This window comes from Galeopterus variegatus, unplaced genomic scaffold (genome assembly GCF_000696425.1).
Source record: "Galeopterus variegatus unplaced genomic scaffold, G_variegatus-3.0.2 Scaffold1031, whole genome shotgun sequence".
NCBI classification, from domain to species: Eukaryota; Metazoa; Chordata; class Mammalia; order Dermoptera; family Cynocephalidae; genus Galeopterus; species Galeopterus variegatus.
The window spans coordinates 223911-248854 of record NW_007727142.1 but is presented as its reverse complement, the minus strand read 5'-3'; the positions used below and the strand labels follow the sequence as shown (position 1 = coordinate 248854).

General features: G+C 36.1%; 1 protein-coding gene across 5 annotated transcripts in view; it reads right to left on the bottom strand.

Annotated features, from left to right (window-relative positions):
* Window positions 1–24873, bottom strand: part of PKP4 (plakophilin 4) — a 235230-nt gene extending 210357 nt beyond the window's left edge. For 2 of the 5 annotated variants that reach the window (XM_008574306.1, XM_008574309.1), the window contains exon 1: window positions 24722–24873. The gene's annotated coding sequence lies outside the window, so the exon portion shown is untranslated. The remainder of the gene's footprint in view (window positions 1–24721) is intronic. The other 3 variants (XM_008574304.1, XM_008574305.1, XM_008574307.1) reach the window with 2 other exon arrangements.
* Between the last annotated feature and the right edge of the window lie 71 nt (window positions 24874–24944).

Below are 24944 nucleotides of genomic sequence, written 5' to 3'. Positions count from 1 at the left end.
TCCTGAGAGAAATTAGAGATGATACAAGAAGATGGAAAGATATCCCATGCTCTTGGATTGATAGAATTAACATACTGAAAATGTCCATACTACCCAAAGTGATATACAAATTCAATGCAATCCCCATCAAAATTCCAAAGACATTTTTCTCAAAAGTGGAAAGAACTATCCAGACATTTACATGGAATAAAAAAAGACCACGCGTAGCCAAAGCAATGCTGAGCAAAAAAAATAAAGCTGGAGGCATTACACTACCTGACTTTAAGCTATACTACAAAGCTATAATAACTAAAACAATATGGTACTGGCATAAAAACAGACACACTGATCAATGGAATAGAATAGAGAATCCAGAAATCAACCCACACACTTACTGCCATCTGATCTTTGACAAAGGCACCAAGCCTATTCACCGGGGAAGGGACTGCCCCTTCAGCACATGGTGCTGGGATAACTGGATATCCATATGCAGGAGAATGAAACTAGACCCATACCTCTCACCATATACTAAAATCAACTCAAAATGGATCAAGGATTTAAATATACACCCCGAAACAATAAAACTTATTAAAGAAAATATAGGAGAAACCCTTCAGCAAATAGGGCTGGGCACAGACTTCATGAATATGACCCCAAAAGCATGGGCAACCAAAGGAAAAATAAACAAATGGGACTATATCAAACTGAAAAGTTTCTGCACAGCAAAAGAAACAATTAACAGAGCTAAAAGACAGCCAACAGAGTGGGAGAAAATATTTGCAAAATACATGTCTGACAAAGGACTAATATCCAGAATATATAAAGAACTCAAACAACTTTACAAGAAAAAAACAAGCAACCCAATTAAAAAATGGGCAAAAGAGCTAAGTAGGCATTTCTCTAAAGAAGATATGCAAATGGCCAACAGTCATATGAAAAAATGCTCAACATCACTCAGCATCCGGGAAATGCAAATCAAAACCACACTGAGATACCATCTCACCCCAGTTAGGATGGCCAAAATCCAAAAGATGCTGAAAGATAAATGCTGGTGTGGTTGCGGAGAAAAAGGAACTCTCTTACATTGTTGGTGGGAATGCATAATGGTGCAACCCCTATGGAAAATGGTTTGGAGGTTCCTCAAACAGTTGCAGATTGATCTACCATATGACCCAGCTATTTCACTGCTGGGAATATATCCAAAGGAATGGAAATCATCAAGTCGAAGGTATACTTGTTTCCCAATGTTCATTGCAGCACTCTTCACAATAGCCAAGAGCTGGAATCAGCCCAAATGTCCATCATCGGATGAGTGGATACGGAAAATGTGGTATATCTACACAATGGAATACTACTCAGCTATAAAAACGAATGAAATACTGCCATTTGCAACAACATGGATGGACCTTGAGAGAATTATATTAAGTGAAACGAGTCAGGCACAGAAAGAGAAATACCACATGTTCTCACTTATTGGTGGGAGCTAAAAATTAATAAATAAATTCACACACACACAGAAAAGAAAAATCTGGGGGGGGGGGAGAAGATATTACAACTACAATTACTTGAAGTTGATACGACAAGCAAACAGAAAAGACATTGTTGGGTGGGAGGGAGGAATGGCAGGAGGGAGGGAGGTTTTGGTAAGGGGGAAGAATAATCAACCACAATGTATATCGACAAAATAAAAATAATAAAAAAAAATCACTTAGTCTATGTGCAGGTTAAGAATCACTATACCACAAATTTTCAGAATTAAATTCTCTCCCTTTGCCCTGTTATCTTCAAGTAAAATTCCAAGGAATTTCAGAAGGGTTATAGAATATTAAAGAAAGAAGTCAATCTGACCCTTTTGGGGAAAACAACAACGGCAGCAAAAACTATGCATTGCAAAGGACATCACAGGTATTAAGAAGATTGCTACAAATACCAAAGACACATGGAATGCACAGGAGTAAAGGACTTTAACAGGAATAATGTGTACAGGTATGCTTCCACCCAATAAAGTGATCTGTACTTTCTCTAAAGTTTCTATTTCAAAGTATAAGGCTCTAAACTAACTTGGGTTAAAAAAAAAAATTAAAACTCACACTGATGTTTTCCTTGAAGGAAGAAACTTCAGGATCAGCACTGTCCAATAAAACTTTTTGTGATGATGGAAATGTATATTTATATTATCCTATACGGTAGGCACTAGCCATGTGTGGCTTACTGAGTACTTGAAACGTGGCTAAGAAGCATGACTGAGAAACTGAACTTTTAATTTTAAGTAATTTAAATTTAAATAACAACATACAAATAGCCACAGATGGACTATTGGATATGTATTAGACAGCACAGATAGATCATTAAGGCATGACAGACCAGTTAATAACGCTATAAACTTTACCAATATTACTCTACTTTACCAATATTACTCTAAGTAGAATATAGTAAAATATTATTACTAACATTAACAACAATGTTTTAAAATCTGATGCTATAGTTATAAACTAATTAGGCACCATTTCAATAACACATATGGGTGGATAATGTTCATTTGTACAACCAATTTTGCTGTTTTTATGTGTTATGTGGCAGTCAATTCCCCACATATATTTTACTCATACATTATCATTCAATCCTACAAAACACTATCTCCTCAAATGTAATCATAGTATTTGTAACAGCACTTGAAATAAGCCAATTATAAAAATGGGCAAAGGATTCAAACAGGCATTTCTTTAAAGATATACAAATGGCCAATAAGCAATGAAATGATGCTCAAATATCTCTAGGCATTAGGGAAATGTAAATCAAAACCACAATGAGATATTAGTTAACATCCACTAGGAAAGCTATAATGAAAGACAGAGGGGCCAGCCCATGGCTCACTTGGGAGTGTGTGGTGCTGATAACACCAAGGCCATGGGTTCCGATCCCATATAGGGATGGCTGGTTCGCTCACTGGGAGAGCACGGTGCTGACAACACCAAGCCAAGGGTTAAAATCCCCTTACCAGTCATCTTTAAAAAAAAAAAAAGAAAGAAAGAAAGACAAAATATAACGAGTGCTGGTGAGAATATGGAAGACTGGCACCCTCATACGTTGCTGGTGGGAGAAAGACAGAAAATATAACGAGTGCTGGTGAGAATATGGAAGACTGGCACCCTCATACGTTGCTGGTGGGAAAGTAAAACTGAGTTATCATATGACCCAGCAATTCTACTCCTAGGTATTTATCCAGATGAACTGAACAGATAAGTTCGCACAAAATGTACACAAATGTTCACAGTATCATTATTCATGATAGCCAAAAAAAATAGAAACAATCCCAATGCTCATGGCTGATGAATGGATAAGCAGATGTAGTATATCCATACAATGGAATATTATTCAGGCATAAAAAGAAATGAAATGCTGATTCATGCCACAACATGGATGAATCTTAAAAATATTATGCTAATTAAAAAAAAGAAAAAACCAGATACAAAAGGCCATATGTTATATGATTCTATTCATATGAAAATGTCTAGTCTAGGCAAATTCACAGAGATAGAAAGTAGATTAGTGATTTCCAGGGGCTGTGGGGGGAGAGGGAAATAGTAAATAACTGCTTAATGGGTATAGGGTTTATTTTGGGGATAATGAAAGTGTTCTGCAACTAGATAGGAATGATGATTGCACAACTTTGTGAATGTACCCAAACCCACTAAACTGTATACTTTAAAAGGGTAAATTTATGGTATATAAATTATATATAAGTTGTAAAAAGCCACTTCAATTCTTGGTTTTAAACTTTTGTTAATTTCCTATTTATATTATTTTCCTTTAAAAAAATATTTTTTTCTTAAAGAAATACTGGCCATTTTAATAAATAGCTTTTCTATAAGCAGAGATATCTGCAAACAAAGATTTTTATATAGGAGGCAAATTTAAGAGTTGCTAGTCACTTAAAATTAAGAAGAAAGGAACCACTCAACAGAAATCATTAACACTCTGAGCTGGCACTGACTTCTGGGTACAGAAGAACAGGCATATACTCTTGACTTAGAGATATGGGATAGGTCTGTAATTTGGCTTTCTCTGTGAAGCAGCAGCAGTTATAAGCCAAAGTCTGAGAAGACTGAGCTTCCCCTCTTTCTGATATCCTCCTCAGCTTACAGAGAATAGAAAGGTTTAAGAAACATTGGCAGCCCTCATTGACGACACCAGGACAGAAACATTGTTGAGTGAAGTTATGAGCAAGCCTTGGATGTCAACATTGCATCAGGTAAACATGAGAGATGGGCTGAAATTTCTCTCCTTGAAGTAATAAAGAGAAATGGGAGTAAAAAATAAGACAATTAAGAAGAGGGAAGCACAAAATGTGAATAAATCCCAAAGAGGAATCATAAGTGTTTTAGAAGCACTTTTCCATTTCATGACTCAGAAAAAGGATTGCTTATTTGGTCATAGAGTGAGGCAGAGACTAAAGAATAAATCAAAGAGTAATGACTACATATATACTCTTATTCACCTTCCATCAATGACAGAAAATAGAATTACCACATGCTGTAGCTTAATGAAGCTTTTTTCCTAAATACAGTTGCTATAATTTGAACTCTTTTTCAAATTGATAAAGACATTATGATTCTCATCTTAAGTACAAAAATGACAATCTGCCCATAAAAGCTTAGTAAGAATATATGAAGAAAAAATAAAATTTAGAAATTTAAGTTAGCTAATACTTAATATCTAAATTGTTGGAGAGCTGAAAAGGTTGAAAAAAAAAATGCTGCTGCTAAAGTAACTTTTACTAAAAATAATAGAAACCTCCTGGAGAGTGCTGGCTTGGCAGCCCAGCCTGGAAAAGGAATGGGAAGAAGTTCCTTCCATCAAAGTACTTAGTGGGTGGGATTTACTAACTCTAATACTGGGGAAAAAGTGACTAGAAATCATAACCATAACAAAGATTTTCAGCATCTAAAAGCTCATGTTTACAGAAATGCAGATATGTAGTAAAAATAAAAATATAAAAAAAGAATAAATACAAACTTCAGAAACCTTAGGCAAATTTGGCAAAAGAGATTTTAAAAATTTGAATAATACAGTTTCATGGGAATTCATTACATTATTCTCTGTACTTTCCCATGTTTGAAATATTCCATAAAAACTCTACACAAAATGTTTCATTATTAGTGATCACCAGTCTCATTTACAGCAAAAGTTCCAATTATGTTTTTGAATAACTACCAAAATATTATGCAGATAATTCACATTTTGTTTGTGCTTCACTATGCTGATTACGGTTTAAGCCATCATTAATAACTGAGGCGATTTTCTCAAAATATTTAGGAAGCTTTTTAAAAGAAAAAGATGATTTATTGCCAAGGTAGATCAGTGGGCAAGAGGCAGATGACATGCTTGCTGATGATTCCATTTATCTTGATTAGTACAGCACTTAGTGCAACACTTCTAAAACATGTTAAAATCTTTTAGCACAAGAAATTTAAAGACCGCTATTGTTAGTATAGTCCAAAGTGCTTATTAAGCTTTGAAAATCAAAATCATAGCATGTCATCTGGTTGTGAGCATCCATCCCATCTTACAATATTCTAATTCACTGGACGGGAAAGACAAAATATATAACTTAATGTGATTACTTTTAAGGTTCAGAAATAATTTTTCTGAATGCTTCACTAATTAAAAAAAAATCGAAATAATGATGTCTTCATAATCTGGGATAAAGCTATATAACTCCTCTTCTATTCAACAGCCTCACATGTTGTAGCTAACATAAGGTTAACATTAAGCTTCCAATCAAACCCTTTCCAAAACAAAACTGCAAATTTAAGATCTCTAATCTTTGCCAATCTATTTTAGGACACTAAAAATGTTTTTAGTCTAGAAATTCCTCTTCAGAACACAAGAACTGAGAGAATAAACTTTGTCTCTGGCTTATTGGTTATATATAAAAAGCATTATTGTAGTAATCAATTTATTTATTTGCATGCCACAGAAGCCAATCTGTACAGATTAGCTGGCATGAGGTTTTAGCCATTTTTTAAATCAGGAAATTGTTGCCAGGAAACTGGACCTCAGCCTAATCCCAGTTGATCAATATGGCAGCAGAATTTCAGGGAACCTTGCCTAAGACTTAAGACTGATACTTCTTTACAGGGTCTATCCCCTGCTGTCTGACTTCCTGAGAAATCAGGCCATAATTAATATCTCAATGGTACAAGAGCTAATAATTCTGCTGCAGTGAAATATTTTATCCAATTCCTTATTTGTAGAAAGCACACCTCCAGCTGAGTCGGCCTAGATCATTTCCTGTTTTTTAATTATTTTGGTGTGTGGGGTGGGGGGTGGGGGTGGGGCAAAATTCTATGTTCCCAGACAGATTAGCTGACGGGAAACATAGTACTTTGCCCAGGATGCCCAGCTATGCAATCACACTGGACCTGCAATTTTGAGAAAATTTCCTGTAGCCTTGAAACAACGGGGCCCACCATCTACTGCTGTCAAGTTTTCTTCCTCTCCTTAATTAGTGCACATAATGGAGGGCAGATTACTGATTAAAATCTTATAGAATGCATTTTACTCCTATGTGTGTTGTATCTATTGGGCACAAGAGATGTAGACAACTAAGGGTTTGAAGCATGTGTTGCCTAAACCAAGAGGTCTCACATTCAGACTCTACACCTAAGGGTTTGGCCATTGTCAGTGTTCCTAAATCAGAGATACCTCACCACTTAAGAGTTTTGGCAGTGTAATTATCGATCATAGTTCTACTGCTTTACGTTGGTATAATGACTAATAGACAACACCAACTGATTCCTATGCTGAATTTGTTTCTGATCACCAACAAATTCAGGATATAAACAGCCCTGGCACCCTGGAAGGAAAGACTTTATGTAATGAATTACAGCAAAAATAACTGCACAAATTTTGACAATGTTAATTCATATATAAAAAACTTAGATATAACCAAACTAGCACTCAGACTCCTGGAACTTATGGTTCGTTAGCTTTGCAGGCTTGTTTTAGTGACTTCACTCACTTTGCAGTGAATCCAACTCCACTTTTCACAGGGCTGAATATTCTGTACCCCATTAATTCTATTATGGTACAGTTTGACAGTGCCACTTAAGATTTCTTTTTTTTTATAGTGGCTAGCTAGGTGGCATGGATAGGTCTTTTCTCCCCTCCAAGTTTAATTTTTAGATTTAAATAAAATAACCACATGACATGGTACTTCAAGCAACAAACTGGTTGAACTACATCAATAGAAGATAAATTCTGACACAAATTGCTCATTGCCACCTCACCAGTTTCTTCTATGTAACTTTTAGAGGCTAATGTTTTGTCAATAGTATCTTTAAGATTAGCTTCTCATATTTACTTGTTGACATCACAATATACCACCAGACCAATGCTTCACGTACTAAGGCCAGCTATTTAACATGAAGAAGAAATATTTTCCTGGGTTAAACCATTTCATCAAAACAGTAAGTCCAAAAATAGAGAGGGCCATTTGAATGTTCTGTTGACACAGTGAGAATGACTGATTTAGGGATCAACTACTTGATTCATCTTACACTGAACGTTTCAATCATTCAGGAAAACTGTGTATCTTATACTTACTTTTAGAAAATCATACATTTGGAATATGCAAAATTTTTTGGTTACATTTTTTAAAAATACTTTTGAATGTCAAATCTGGGGCTAGATCAAGATTCCATAACACATGTGTATGTTGGGGGGGAGGGTATCAGTTCTTTCCTAAAGTTTAAAAATATATACAAGCTACAAAGAACAAAAAAGAATTTGTACAACCTAAAGTCTAAAATCAAATACAGAAATTAATCTATGAAATGATTAAGAAAAAGATGTTAACACTCAAGAAGATCAGTATATTTTTGCAACCTGCATAATATTTTTGGGATACTAACATGGTTTCTGCTTAAGGCTTCAGGCCAACACTAAGGTCCCACTGTTTTTCAGCTTTTAGACTTAGACCTGTCGTAGAGATAGAATGACAAAAATGATATCCGTAGCACAGATTCCAAAGATGCCACACACCTATATTGTTTCCTGACACTCAACCTAAAGTCACATCTCCCAAATAGCTCCTCCATAGTAATCTAAGGCAAAGTAACCACTGGAGCAACAAACTGATTACATTAAGAAATGAAGGAGAGATGAAATTTGGTATTTGCCAAGGGGAGGACTCATCAGAAGCCTGGGAGACAGCCTGCAAAGACCATTCCCACAGAGCATGACCAGGCTGCAGACACACACAAACACAACCACTAAGGAAAACACACAAACACCACCACTAAGGAAAGCACCCAGGCCCCTGGAAGCAGTCATCTGTATGAACCTTAGTGATTGTGTCTCCAGATCTCAGGTTCTCCACCTGTAAAAGAAAGGGACTGCATACAGTGATCTCCAGCATCTTTCTTTGGTCTAAAAGCCTTTGATTCTGGGCCGGCCCATGGCTCACTTGGGAGAGTGTGGTGCTGGTAACACCAAGACCATGGGTTCAGATCTCTATATAGGAATGGCCGGTATGCTCACTTGGAGAGCGTGGTGCTGACAACAACAAGTCAAGGGTTATGATCCCCTTACCGGTCCTCTTTTAAAAATAAAAAAACAAATAAAAGTCTTTGATTCTATAAGCACTAACCTCATCAGCAGTGTTATTCTCAAATAAATGTGGTCATGATATCTATGGCTTAAATTTAATGCAGTCATGAATTAGAAAAGGAATTTCATTATGTGTAAAAGTAAGAAAATGTAAACAATGACCGTCCAGTTATAAGGGATGGATTAAAATCATGAAACATTTATGTAATAGAATTCTATATAAACATTTCAAATCTTTTAGAAGAGCCTTTAATGAGATAAGAATATGATTACTGATCCCAATTCTTTTAAGTATATACATGCAGATGCTTAGAAAATAAAAACCTCCTGGAACCACTGACAACAAAATGCCAATTGTGGTCACCTCTGAAAGTAAGTAAAATATAGGCAGGTTTTAATTCCTTCTATTGCATTGAAAGATTTTTCTGCAAAAGCAGAATTACCTTTCATAATCAGAAAGTGCTGTTTTAAAAGTGAGATTTCCTAAATTTAAAATAACAGTTCTCTAATCTAAGACTAACACTATTTCATTTCAATTAAAATCTTCAGAGGATGAGCTCCCAACTCAAAAGTGCAGGAAAGGGATCATGTGATACCACAGCACATTTTTCCCTGTGCATGTGGATGATGATAACCAGTAATATAAATGTAAACCTAAAATCATATCTTTAAAATTCAGTTACTGAGATAGGATCACACGTGTACCTACAATACCCCAATGATTTCCTGATCACATCTAAAATGATTCAGTGCACCAAACCTCTGAATGGAAAATAGCTGCTCTAATGTCCCAAGTTAAAAAGAAAAAAGGATGTTTCTTTTCCCTTACTGCAATGGATCCTACTCTTTGGGGGGAGGGGAGAGGCAAAGAACCACTTGAAAATCTGATAAATACTATATAACTCTTCTCAAAAAAAAAAAAAAAAAAAAAGGTCTGCATATTTATATGAATAGTTCAAATATTTACATGAATTGTAAGTGAATGTCTGAATATTTATATGAATTGTAACTGTTTTGGGTTGGGATTCCCCCGGAATCAGACACCAAGATAAGAATCTGAGTGCAAGTAATTTACTTGGGGGGTGGTGGATAAGTGACATAGAGAAGGGAGTCAATACAGGGTGCACTAGAAGAGTAAGTTACTGCTGTGAATGGATGGGACTAATTCCCACTGGGGACTTCTGGAAGCCTGTGGAAGACGCACCTCAGAGATATCCCAACTAAGGGGTGCAGAGACTGGGCTACTGGGTCAGGGCTGCTCCTAGTGATAACCCCTGGGCACCACACACACACAGCGGAAAATGTGTTGTGGTGTCACGTGATCCCTTTCCTGAACATTTGAATTGGGGGCTCATCCTCTGAAGATTTTAATTGAAATAAAATAGTGTTCATCTTAGAGAACTGCTATTTTAAATTTAGGAAATCTCAATTTTAAAATAGTTCTTTTCAACTGTGAATGTAATCTATGCTTTTGCAGAAAAATCTTTCAATGCGGAGAAGCACAAAAGAAGAAAGTAAAACCCACCTACAGTTTACCTACATAAACTTCTCTCCCCAACATATGTGGCAGAGAAGTTTTCAAGCTAAAAGTCCTAGGAGCTTGCAGTAGGAAGCCGATGGGTCACTACAAGTGCCATAGGATGTAGGCAGGGCACAGAAAGAATATGTTGCTCGGTCTTTCATACCCATTAAGTAAGAAAATAAAATGCCTTTATCAGATTAAAATGCAAACTACAGCATCTACAAACACTGGGCACACACTGTATGCCAAGTACTCTGCTGGGTGCTGAAGATAAAAAAAAAATGAATGGAGTGTCATGACTTTTAATCCACAATTTAGTGGAGACAGAACACATAGGTCATCAAAAAAAATTAAAAAGCTCTAATAAAAGGATTTAAAAGGTGGGGCCAGGAATTCTTGGCATTTCATGTGGAAAGATGAGCTTCTTCAAAGCAGCTGTAAACATACATAACATTTCTTTCAGTAGAAAGGAGGAAGGAGCAGAGATCCCACCCTGATGACAACAAGGACAAAAAATACCACATAATCTGCCAATTCACAATTTTCTTCAACCCATCAGGGAGTTGAAATCTTAATATAACTAACTAGCTTGAAATCTAAGGAAAGAGAGGCACCTCCTGGTTGGACTTGCTTACCTTCGGCAGATGATGCTGGCGAGAAGAACTGAATTAAAAGTGTTTAGCAAACTGGTAAAGGCTGAATGTGGACAAGCAAGAGAATATAGAACCTTGTAAGGCCACTGACTGGAGGTGAATTCACACCCACTTGAAGGCTCTTCTACGTGGACCTCCCCAGATGTTAATAAAAAAGACTGGCCAGAGTCCTGAGAAGGCCTCCCACTAAGTGCAGGCTTAGGGGAGGGGAACAGCTGCCAGAATGGGAAAGGCAAGAAATCCTGCCCGGATTCCTCTCTTCCATCATTACTGTGGAACAAAAGCCTTAAACTGCTGAGGGAAGGGCAAAAACCTCTGTCCTCCTCTGCACACTGGTGAAAACCCATTGCAAGTGGGGATTTCTGTTATTATGGCTAAGTCATCCCATTTTGTGAACACTCTTAAGTTAAAAACAGCATGCTTGTTACAAACACAGCTTCAAGACTCTGGTCTCACCCTTCAGCCAAGCCACCAGCCTCAACAAACACTATGGAGTCACCATGGTTAGGACTCTCTCAGGGACTTTGAGGTGAAGTAGAGAGAATCATTGCCTGAGACAGGGCTTTGGTGGAAAAAAACAATTTAAGATAGAGAAGACTTGAGTATGATAATGGATGGAGTGAGGAAAGCCAAAGAACAGAATTAACAGAAATCAGGGAGTAAGGACCTTTGAGGTGAAGGAGAGAGAATCATTGCCTGAGACAGGGCTTTGGTGGAAAAAAACAATTTAAGATAGAGAAGACTTGAGCATGATAATGGATGGAGTGAGGAAAGCCAAAGAACAGAATTAACAGAAATCAGGGAGTAAGGACGATGGGTTACAAATCACTTAGCATGAATTTTCTTCTGAATGTTATTACATTAGTGTAGATGCTTAGGCATGCAAGTTTTAATTTTTGTTTAAAATGGAGGGGACTCCTACATGAATAGATTCCTGGATTAAATTTAGTATCCGATTTAATTTTTAGTCAAGAACAATTAAATTGTCTGCTCGTATTTTCTGGATCATGAGATCTATTCACACTGAAATGTCTAACATTTTGCTCATTGTCAAAAAAAGCCTTCAAGTGCTGACATGAAGGATTGTGCTTTATTTCAAATGTGCACATCACTGCAGTAACAGAGGCTCATCACACATATGAGAGAAGACACACTGGAAGTAAGATTCATCTCTTCTTCTAGTTGATTTGACATAAGCAGTAGCATCTAACCTAAATATCAATGAATGCCTGTTTTAATACTTCTCCAATCTTATTCATAGTTACAAAATCAGGGTAGTTTATTCTATTAACTGCCATTTACTGAACTAAGCATTATTTCAAAGAAAAGAACTAGTCACTGAAAAGTAATTCCCTTTTTAGATACCCCATTAAACTTAACAAAGGCATTTAAACACTTTTGATTACTGAGAAGTTAAACATGCCTAAATTATTCAATCTCATTCTACAAGTAGCCGAAATTTAAATATATTTTATCAAATAGTTTCTAAAAAGCATAGAGTAGAAATACATTCTTCCTCAACTCTTTTTCTGCTCCAAAAAGTGCTAAGCTCATCACAAAACTGACAATTAAAATGAATCACTGGAGAGATATTGGTCAAAGGATATATACAATTAGGAGGAATAAGTTCAAGAGATATATTGCACAGCACAGGGACTACAGTTAATGAGGATATAGTGTATACTTGAAAAATGCAAAGGTAGTGGATGTTAAGTGTTATCACCACAAAATAACTATGTGAGGTAATGCACTTGTTAACTAGCTAGATTTAACCGTTCCACAGTGTATATATACTTCAAAACATCATGTTGTACACAATAAATAATTTTATCTGCCAATTAAAAAATTCTAATTAAAAAATAAAATGAATCAAAAAAAGTAGAATAAAAAACTATCTTCAGGATGACCCTATCAGTTTTAATGTCTTTACAGCCAAATTGAGTCAGACAGAGAAAGGGAAAGGACCTGCACACTCATTTCAACCTATACTTTTCCTATGAGAAGAGCCAATCATCTAATTCTTTTAAAGCAGTGAAAAAGAAGAAAACTGTAGTACAGATTTCTGTTATATATTAAAGGTCACAAACATGAAATGTTAAAATATATCCAGTAAAAGCAATTAAAGTTGTATCTTAGCATATTTTTTTGCTTTGAAGCTAGTTTACAGAAATTTTAAAATCAAATAAAATTTGTGTAACTTATAAGGTCAGCATTAGGAAAAAAAAATAAGAGGGGAAAGACTGCTTTGAATTTCCTGTGGTTATGAAGCAAGGCGATACTATATATACTCAATGAAATATATTTCTCACATAGATTACCTTACTCTGTATACCAAAATTTCTATGTGTACCAGCTTTTCATTTTAATTTCTGAAGCAAAACTACGAATCAAAGATGTTCAGAACAATTGTTTTCCTTCTTTCATCCCCAGAATCACAGACAAGCTTTAACAGAAGAGTCAGTAGGACAAGTACTCTCCTGCCTTTTATACCTTTGCTGCCCCTACAGGTCAGCTCACAGACAGAGTGGAGGAAAGTGAAAGATTTTGGTAGACTTGGAGAAAGACAATCAAGTCTTTCTGTAATCAGTAATGATATTCTGGGATCTCTAAGGCTCACTTGCTATTATAATATCACTTCTAAGACATTGTAATACCAAGAACATTAGAAACAAAGAGACTAGCCCATGTTCATTTCTGCATCCCTCTCTGCACCTAGTACTGAGCCTCACAAATCAATGGCTACTGACCAGAATTCACTGAATTCCTTTGAAAGTGTCAAAAGATAAGCCCAGCAGAAATGTAAATGAAAAAAAAACCTTGATGAGATTTTAATTGAAAGTATAAGAATAATATCACACATTCTTGTATCAAATACTTTCCACACTTTATTAATCAAATATTTACTATTTGTTTCATAATAAGAAATATATATTTGTTCTCCACCTCCCGTTCCTGGCACAGACTTTCTAAAACCCACATAACCTTCTGAGTGACAGAAGTGACAGGAGCATCTTTTGCTATAATATTTGGTCTTAGTCCCTGGTTCCTGATACAAGAGTTTCTAAGACCCTTGAAATCTCCAGAGTAATAACAGTGTCGTTTTGCATGTAGTTAGTGTAAGAATTAAATTGTAGGACACCCAATTGGTGTCTGGAGAGTTGAAGATGCTTAATGTGAGGGAAAACCCCACACATCTGGTATCAGAAGTGATGTGAGTGTAGAAAAATATTTCTTCCCCTTTTACTGATAAACAACTTTGTTTCAGTAAGGAGGACTGAACCACAAATTGAACTTACAGTATATTTTAATACCCTTTAAGAATTACCAACTCTTTTTATCCCTCACTGTGACTCTTAATTATAATTTGTTTGTGAAATGAAGATAGCATACCACCTATTTTACAGAGTTATTGGAAGGATTAAGTGAATATTAACATAAATGCTTTGGAACTGTAAAGCTGTTACTTTGCTTCTGAACACACCTACAACTTTATTCTTGTACTTATAACTGCCCCCAGCTACTGTCTATGCCAATATAACTCCAATAAAACTTTCTATAGTGATCAAAATATTCTGTATCTGCCTATTACTATAGCCACTTGTCATATATGGCTATTCACCATTTAAAATCTGGCTAGTATAAATAATGAACTAAATTTTTAATTTAAATATTTAAGTAGCCCATGAGACTAATGGCTACCATACCAAACATCACAACTCTGCAGCTTCAGAAATCTTTTGTTAAAACAAAATTTCAAGAAATAAAATTTTGTTTTCTTAGCCATAATTTTTAGTCTTTTCAATATGGGACAGTACTATATGAAAATAAAAGACAGCAACTTAGAGAAGTAAAACCCCATTTAATACAGCTTATTTGGCAAATGAGGTCTCCAAATAATCTGAATGACATATACCAAAGACTGGCACATAATAGGTGCTACTGAATGAAAGAAGGAAAAATGAGAGACCATCTTTTGAGTACATCTCAACATGCCTGAACTAGGAGTTTACCTTGCCCTCCAACACCACCAATAAACAATCTCTACTTCTTGAGTGACCTCAACATGAAATATGTCACTTGAGATAGAAAATGTAGAATATGGGGACCCTTCTTTTTCTTGAGAAAACCTACTTAAAGACAACAGCCAAGAGAAAAGTTAACCTGAAGAAATTAAAAGTCCAATACAACAACAGAAAACCATCATGGGGAGTTTATCATCAAAAGCGAGAGAATAAGTAAAGACATTTGGAAAAGGAGAGATCACTATGGGCCAGAGTGGTCTGAGAAGGCCATACACAGGAGGAAGAATTTGAACTACATCTTGGAGGACTGTGAAGGTTTAAACAGAGAGTGTGGGAAGGCAGGAAACAGTGAGCAGAGCCTAGTTTTGCTGATGTTCAGGAAGAAAAGTAATTAGGGTTTGATTGTGAAGGGCCTTAAATAGTAGTAGGCTAAGGAATTTGAATGTGATTCTGCAGGGTAAACAATGGGGAGTCACAGGAGGTTAGAGGAGAAAAAGACAACTAAGGTTATAAACAAAGTAATTACTCATTCACTCAAAGCAAGGATCTAGTGCTTACTGTATGTCAGGAATATTGCTAGGTGAGAGAATTACAATGATGGCCATGACATAGTTCTAACCTGGGCAGAGTTCACAACATAGCTGGAGAAAGAGACACAGAAACAACTCGAACACAATGTAACAAGTGATCATAATAGAGTTATATGTACAAAGTACTGAGAAGCACAGGCCAGAAGGTTTAAATCTGGAGTGGAGCAGAAAGGGCCAGGGAAGGTTTCACTAAGGAGGAGTGATTGAGTTAGATCTTGAAGAAAAACAAGACAAAGAAGGACATACTAGGTACCTACAGAAATGCTTAGTAAATACACGACTCGTTGGGAAGATCATATTTCTGTGAAATTGAAGGGCACTGAGATTAATATCATTCAAATACAGAAAAAGGATCAAGTCCTTGAAAGCACAGTATTAAAAAGAATATTATTGTACAGCTGTATTTTAGGATCGATTGTAGAGTCAACATTTATTTTCTCAACTATAATTTCAGAAGACTGAAGTATTGATAATGAAAATATTAGAATGAACATAAGCAATACAGAACAAAGTATAAAACTAATTAACTAACCTGATAGTATTTTAAACTATGAAAATAAACATGTTTGACATTCACAGTAGAAAAGGTATGAATAAAAACTAAGTGAATTATCAATCATGATACCATTTCAACATTTTTCTCTGGCAGAAGGTGCATATAATAATCATGTAAAATGGGGGGTGTGATGAGGAGGGAATGAGAAAATCATGCTTTAGAACATGTCTTTTCTTCTAGGGAAGAAAGAAGACTTCTTGCATTTAAAAGTATCAGGTATGTTTTGTTGGCTTCAACATGACAACTGGATTGATTCCAGTCACACATGAGGATACTATCTTTATTTTACATCTCCACCATGCCTATTAGCATGATCCATAATAAACCTTTTTTTTGGGCAAAATATTACCTATGATCATATACAGGTAAAATTCTGAAAGAGCCATGTTAACAATTACATTTTAAAATATAGTATTGTTATAGGACATTAAATATATCTACTATCTAAAATAAAATTATAACAAAACCAAACAAACCCTAAAGTAACCTCATGAATTCCACTTAAAATCAATGATGGGGTCTTGCTAAAAGTAAGGTAAACTTATGGGAAGTGACATTTGTAAAACACTCAGAAAAAAAAAAGATAAAAGACTTCATTTTATAAATTTTTGTAATTTATCGAAGCTATAAATCTAATTTTTAAAAACTTTTAATTCACCAATATGTCAATAATAATGGTTGAATTACTGAGGTCTCATTTAATTCAGTGCATAATTTAAAAAGAAAGCTTTAAAAATTATAATTTAATGCAGCAATTACATTCCTGGGCATTTCCCCAAAAGAAATATAAACGTATGCTAACACAAAACCTGTACATACACATTAATTAACAGGAGACCTATTTGAAATAGCTATGAGTTAGAAACAATAGGACAAACTGTGGTACAACCATACTATGGAATACTATTATCTGATAAAACACAACAGGCTACTGATACATGCAGCAACCTGCATGATTCTAAAGAATTATACCAACTGAAAAAAAAATAACAGCAATTCTTGTGAAAGTCCACTTGGGTTTTCTGATTCCTTATTCAGCCTTTTTGAAAACTGACTTTGCAGCTTATTCAGTCATTGACAAATTGACAATAAGTGGAAAATTCCCATCAGTGCATCAATCTGAGATTCAAGGTAAGATTCAATGAGACCATTTATTCTAGCAGATGTCACAAAAGATTTTCAAAACATTCTTCTGTTTATTCATAACAATGGAAGGGAATATTTTCAATAACAAGTTTGAACTTAGAAAGGCAGATAAATTACATAAAGAAGAGAAAAACACAAAACACAATAAACCAAAGTACTGCTGTATAAATATAAGAACTTACTAAAATAGCAAGTCTTAAGGCATAAACTATGGTTCCTCATAAATAATGCATTTTCATTATGATTAATTATTTTACATAGGCTATATAGTAAAGTGTTTCAAGAGATAAAACCAAAATAATCAAGTTCATGATTAAAACCTGTTTTGAAACCACTATCTTATCATTAGTAGAGAGAACCTTTTCAGAAGCAAGCTTTTTCCAAAGACAGCCATGATGTGTCTATCTAGGTTTGGGTAATTTGTCAAGTAACAAACACCTAACCAAGTAGGAGTATAAGCTAAAATTTAGTTATTTCACAGCTCAACCTTAATACTTACGGAATACTTTTACGTGTTTATTTATATACCAGAGTTTCTAGGGCAATCTTCTCCAGTTCACATGTTGTATCTTTCCCAACCAGATTGTAAAATTTGCCATAGAGTCCTTAAAGACCGAGTACTTTTACGTGTTTATTTATATACCAGAGTTTCTAGGGCAATCTTCTCCAGCTCACATGTTGTATCTTTCCCAACCAGATTGTAAAATTTGCCATAGAGTCCTTAAAGACCGAGACTCCCATTCCTGAATTCAGCACAGACTGTTAAACTCCCTGAGGGAAGTCATCTTTTTGGCTATGAGGCCTAGCACAGAGTCTGATACTGAGCAGGAAACTAATGAATGTTGGTTGAAATGAACCAATGAATGTTGGTTGAAATGAAATGAAATGAATGCAACATTTTAAATAAGAGGTATCTGAAACAGAACAATACCTCCCACATTAGGGCTCCAATAAATATCTAAATCACTAATTGTCTACAGCTTCCTCTCTTGCTCCCTTGCTGGTACTCAGAATTCTTAAAATCAGTCCAGGTTTCTCACTCAGTCCTGGGTACAGGTGTCAGAAAACACAATCCACCTCACTGCAAAGTGGTTATCACTGATTTCCATTTTGCATGAGTATTCACAACTCTCGTGAAGGTATGGCAACTGAAGAGCCTATTTAAGTGTTTCTTTTTATCATGACGCCGAGAATTTATTTAATATTGCATACATTAGTAGCATAATTGAGTCTTCCCTTTGTAAACAACACGCTTATTGTATTAGCAAAGAGAAACTACCAGCCAGAATATTTTAAAACTACTCTTTTTGTATGTCTGCATATTAAAGTTCTATAGGGATTTTTTCCCCTCTGTGGGGGAGAGCAGAATCTAGGAGAAACTCTCTTCACTAAATTTTTAAATTACTTTTTATAGAAGAGCACAAATCCAAGTTAAAAAAAAATCATCCTGTTGAAATCTGCCACAATTTCTGAATACTGCCACAATTTCTGAATTCTATGAGATATGGATCAGTGAGTTCCTATGAACATAAGTATTCACAGTAAATATGCTTTCAGAGGAACAACTCTGTCTCAGTTGTTTAATTTATTTGGGTACAAATCAAACCATTTGAGCAAATGAAAAGTGGGTCTTGCTCATTTTAACAAGACTAGTCTCCTCTGATCACCACCCTAAATCCCCTCCTGTTTCTATCCAACTTCTGGAAAATTTAGTTGCCATCAGGAGGGAAGCCTCCAATGTTCAGAAAGAATTGGATGTTAACAAATGAGTCCCAGAGGGTAGGGCTGTGACACACTGTGAGATGTGCAGCAACCATAAGAGCTCACTGCTCAGCTTCTGCTGACTGGTGACCTGAGGAGCCTCAAGGATCCTCACTCCTTGAGTACTTCACACCACTATCATACAACAGATATGGAGCACTGCCTCAGCCAGATGTCACATGTTGGTCTGGCTGCAACATTTATATTTTCGGGAGGTGAGAATTTCAGGTATACAACTTCAATTTTCTTCCCTTATCCCAGAGGGTAAATTGTACAAATTCTCGACAAGACAGTACATTCTTGCTAAGGAAAAAATGTAATGGAAAGAGAATTCTTGATGTTCTAAGAGTCATGAAATATAAGTATTAGAAGGATTCTAGAGAGCATCTAGTCCAACTCTCTCATTTTATAGATAAGAAAACTAAAGCCTGAAGGAGTTATATACTTGCTCATGGGACCCACACCTGCCTAGTGGCAAAGCCAGGACTAGTACTAGAGCCTCTTGAGATCTATTATACCACTGTGTGTTGTTTTACATCAAGTATCATCCAAACCTCCTTTTTCTTCTCTAGCCTTTTCTACTTTGGCAGTTCCTGCCAGTTTCAAATATTCACTTTTAAAAAAAAATGTATTAATTTCAGATAGAATTAGTCATTTAAAGAGTTAAATTACAAGCTGCATTTGGGCAAATGGTAAGTGTTAAATGATTAACACTTCTAATACTTTCTTCATGTAATGACTAGCAATGACTTGGTATAAAATGACTACTACCTCATAATGCAATAGTTGTACACATATTTAAAAGGTATGTTTTACATTTTGCAAGTGTTTCTCTTCTGTCTCCTGTAATAGTATCGCTCTCTGCCTTTTAAACCTAACAGTTTCTGAATAGTATGTTAACCTAAACCTCCTACACTTGTTGGCTGGTGGTGTTAAATGTCTCTATGTACTGCCTACCAGAGGAAGCTACAACTTCTCTATTTAAAAGGCCCTTAATTATTTTGTTGGATTCTCTTCCTTACAATCTCTTGTGAACTCTCAAGCTCATAATAATTTTTCTTCAATAGTTGATTTCTTCCCTGAACTATCCTGTTTAAATCCATCATCATTTTGACTAAGCTCACAGAAAGAAAGCCAATAATTTGCCTGGCACATAGTACATACTGCAAAAAGCATCATAAAGCACCACAATGTAAGAATAAAAATAACAATTTAAACGTATTAAGTGCTGGCCCTGAGCCAAGTCCTGCTGTGAGTGCTTTACATCTATTAACTCATGTAATCCTCACAACCATACGAGATGTGTACTTTTATCATTCCATTTTACAGATGAGCAAAATGAGATCCAGAAAGATTATATAACTTGACAAGTCACACAGCTAGCAAGTTGGAGTGCCAGAATTGAACTCTGACAATAGGGTTGCTAACCATGACACTCACTGCCTTAATGACACTTCTCATAAGCCTCAGTCAGTGTGAAGGTGAGATTTCAAGGACTTTCCTTGGCCTAAACTACCACAGTTAATCTTGGCCTGGGGTGGGGATAGAGAGCAAGCCCTTGAAAACATATGCTTTATCCCTTCCCCTCACTTTCCAAAATGATATTGTTTTAAAAACAAACAAACAAAACCACAAAGCTATAGGGGTGGGGATAGAGAGCAAGCCCTTGAAAACATATGCTTTATCCATTCCCCTCACTTTCCAAAATGATATTGTTTTAAAAACAAACAAACAAAACCACAAAGCTATATAAGATGAACATAAAGGAGGTTCAAAAATCTCAAAAGAGAAATTTAACTTCCTTGTTGCTATAATTTGGGGCACAAGGGGGAACGAGACTAATTACATATACGCATGCATAGGGACCCCCCCCCCTTTAAAAAATATTAAAAATACACCAAAAACTTCGGAAACTTTGAGCTGAAAGTAACTTAGATAAATGTAATCCAGTCCTTGCATTTTTAAAAGAAGGAAGCTATCCCCCAAATGTTAAATGGTTTGTGAAGGTAATAAGGTTCAGGGCAGATCTCCTAATTTCTGGTTTAGAGTGCTCTTCACCTCCATCATGTTTTCAACTTAAGAAAAAAAAAAAATGGACCAGAATTTCCACCATGTATCTAGTGTTTCAAAAGTCTACTTGGAAATGGATCGTGGGTTTCTATGAGAAACTGCATTCCATGTTCCAGGCCAGACCCCAAAAGCCTATACAGCTGATAGTCCCAATTCAACTACACATTTTACCTTTCATATATAATATCATTTTTAAGACAAAACTCACACTCACTTTAAATTCAACCTGGAACACTAGACGCCAGTCTGTATATCATATATGTAAGTGTTGTCAGGTCCCTGAAAAGAGGCTTTCTTTGCCTCTCCAAGCAGACAGATGTGGTGGTGGTAGTAGTGTTGGGGATGGGAGTGGGTCCAGATTAGGGAAGAGCAGGATTAACACCCTTGGATATTTGCAACTCATTAAATTTATACTTAATACAAAGGATAACTATAGAAGTCAAACATGTCATGGCTGTCAAAGGAGGGTTACTGGTTCCTTTGGCCCCCTCCCTCACCACCTTTCACTGTGAGTTCTGGACTTTGTGAGGGCTGTATCACTCAATATCTGCCTACCGGGAGTGGCACTCACCCAATCACTAAGCATTATTCAGTTTATAAAAAATAAGTCACAATGATATGACTCAAATTCAGACACTTTCATATTTTAACTTATATATTTTATAGTATTAAAAGTTTACAATCCAATCCCTAATGACATTTTATCATCTGCAACAAATCATTATATATGAGTCATAATAAACCATAATGCCATCAAGACTATGAATGATCAGCAATGTAGTAAACATTTATTGGTACACCAAATGAAAGTAAATCTAAATAATAAAAAGAAAAAACAAGAAATGTCTGCACCATTTCTATGTTTAACTGAAGAGACCATCATGTACCACCCCCAGTTTAGTAATGGTCACACAGCCTCCAAAAGATTAAGATAATTCCATTGAATTATTAAAGTAACACTGTGAGAAACAAGTGAACATCATGCAAATTTTCAACTGAAACCAGCAAGCACATGAACTATTGCTCTTGGCAACTTAGGGCCTGATCCCCTTACCCTCAAGGAACCCTGTTATTTCTTTCCACTGGGCATCAAACTGACTGGCTGACTGCCATCATTACTTCCCGGCAGTATGAGTACATGAAGCCTTATATCCAACGTATCTTAAAAGTTTTATTTCTTCTCTTTCTCTGCAGCTATTCGTATTCAACGGTTAGGCCATGAAATGGTTACTTAACTCTCCAAACATACCTACTCCACTGGTGTTATGTTTCAGATTCTTCCTCCCTCTTCAGTGCAGGAAAGGCACTACAAAACCACTTAAATTGAATGAGTAATTAATTACCTCACAGTACACTGAAAGTGTGAAGGCAACTTCCCAAAGTGACATAAAATTCCATGGATATTTATACCCTAGACTAACCCTACAACAACTGCGACTTTATCTTCCAATTAAGAATGAAGATATAATGTCTGTTTTAGAATTAAGCAAGGTAGGGAGTTACCTCTTGACTGAAATAGAAAAAAATCCAAAAAACAAATAGATTATAGAGTATTCTCAAAACATCTTAATATCTTAAAGGAGTTGGGTAAGGTACTGGACTTACCAGATGGTTGACATCATCCAGGGTATGAAAATATTCTATTTAAACCAATCCCTGGTTAACACCGTGGAAATTATTCAGTTCAAAATTGACAATAATTGAATTAAAAAAATAATTTAAATGAATTTCAAAATTTTATGTTAAATATACTTTGTCAATTTGTATTAATCAGAAAAGAAAAAATTGCAATTCTGAATTAATCTAAATACTCAAGCTCATATAATTGCTAAAGTTTTTATTAAACTGAATTTGATAATAGTTTCTTTAAATTCATATTATGTCAGAACTCTTCACAGAATTAGATTTGGTTTATTCAGCTTGTAAATACAGCAATAATGTATATGCTTTTTTTTTTTTCCCCCTGGTTGAATACCAGCTGCTTCTACTTTCCTCTTTCCTTCTCTTATGCTTTCCATCCACTAATTCTGCTCTCTTCTCCTCCTCCAAAAACAGCATAGGTAAGAATTAAGATAATCAGATACTTAGTTTCCCCAACTTAGACTTTTCAGTGTAACATATAAGACACCAAATGCAGCACCCTCTCCTTACATAACAGTAGGGGGTGGGGAAAGAATGTACTTTGTATGTTATTTTCAATTGTGAAGGCTAGCCAATTTAAAACCTTCCTTTCTCCAAGTATCTGTAACAAATGGAATGTATTTCTAATTGAAAGCCTAATTGTACCTGAAGCAGGTAAAAGTATGTGCACAGCCAATCATGCACATATATAATGTATATAACTGAACAGGTTTTTCAATTTCGAATGCACCAGAGAAACTAAATTTGCTTTTATTTTCTAATCCTGACATCAAATAAGATAAACAGGCGTTAAACTCTGCTGTAATATGATATTGTTACATAATAAAAGTTTCCTGTTGGCATTTACAATCACCTCCCAATATCCTCCATAGTGTTACTGGGCACAAATTAAACCTTTAGAAGGTTCAGTGATTACGGACATAACCTGAAAAACAATTCAGCAATCAAAAAAATCCACCACCTTTCCTAGTGCAAAATATTTTTTCCTATTTTTCCTTTTTGTTGGTCCTTAACTAAAAGCTCTCCTTTTACACTTTTCAATGCCCTTGATCTACACAAAGTGGGTGTTGGAAGACAGCTGATTGGCTGGACAACTGACTTGTTATTTTACTGAGTCTGATACAAAATAACGAGGCGCAGAGAGGCTTAAACTCCAAAGCAAACTTTGTCAAATAAAAGCACACATAGTAAGCTTTTAACATTCAGAAATACTTTTTTCGGACACTGTTCTCATTTCCATGTTGCCATTTTCCGTAACTTTCACAGGCATCAGAAATGAAGATACTTGTATAGCAATATACTGCATTCAAAAAGAGACGCATTCTTCTACTTTCCCTTTTAAAATAAAAAGAATCTAAGCCCAATTCTACAGAAGCATCTACTGTCAAAATTTTGCTTTTCTGTATTAAGTAAAATAAAATTTGACCCCAGCTGCATACTAACCATTATTGATTTTACACATGAATAATTACCATTTTTCAAAAGTTGTAGGGCTGAATTTATTTACCTTTTTTTCAGTGAAACTCAGTAACAGAGAAAGAACTTCGACCTCCACTAATAAATTACATCTTGAAATATACATGATTGTGGTGTCACTGTGTTACTTCCAATGGTAACTGACACGCCCTGAATTTAACTGTACCAGACAGTTCTATCTGTCCCATCGCTGAACAAACACTGCTTCTCTGTTTCTATTCATTATGTATTATATGAGGTCTAAACACAGCCCAGTACGACGGGGGAAAATTACAGTTCTTATGACGGCAAAGTGATGCATTCAAGATCTCTCTTGCAATACATCCAATACATCCCGTCCATGAGCTTTGTTTGCTCTTTTCTTTTTCTTTTTGATAGACCTAAGATATGTTTGCTGCAAACTGATTACTCTAAGAACCTTCGGCCCCCTGTTCTTGCAGGTATTCAGAAAACCCTAGTAAAAACCAGCCACTATCCAAACCCTGCAAACCAAACTTGCAAAGCGCCTTGAGCAATGATCAATAACCTTGGCTACACCGCCATCAGTCCCCCAAATTCAGTCCTGGACACCAATGCAGCAAAATCCAGACGAAAGGCTAACTGGAGTCTAAAAGAACTACCGCGCTTCCCCTCCGCCACCGTCTGCCGCATGGTGGGAAACAGTGGGAGGAGAGGGGTGGAAGGAGGCTCACCAGCTCCGAAGATGCTCCGGTGACCTCTGGCTGCGCGGCGAGAGCTGGGCCGGAAAGGCGCTAGTGCAGCCGCGGCTGGCCGTGCGGACTCTGCCCCTGGTGCATTCCTCGCATTCCTGCACAATCTGTCGCCAGCCCAGGAGTCGGCAGAGCGCGTCCCCCTGGACACACACACCTGACTATTGCTGCGCCCCAGCGGCCACGGCCGCCGCGGCGCCTCCAC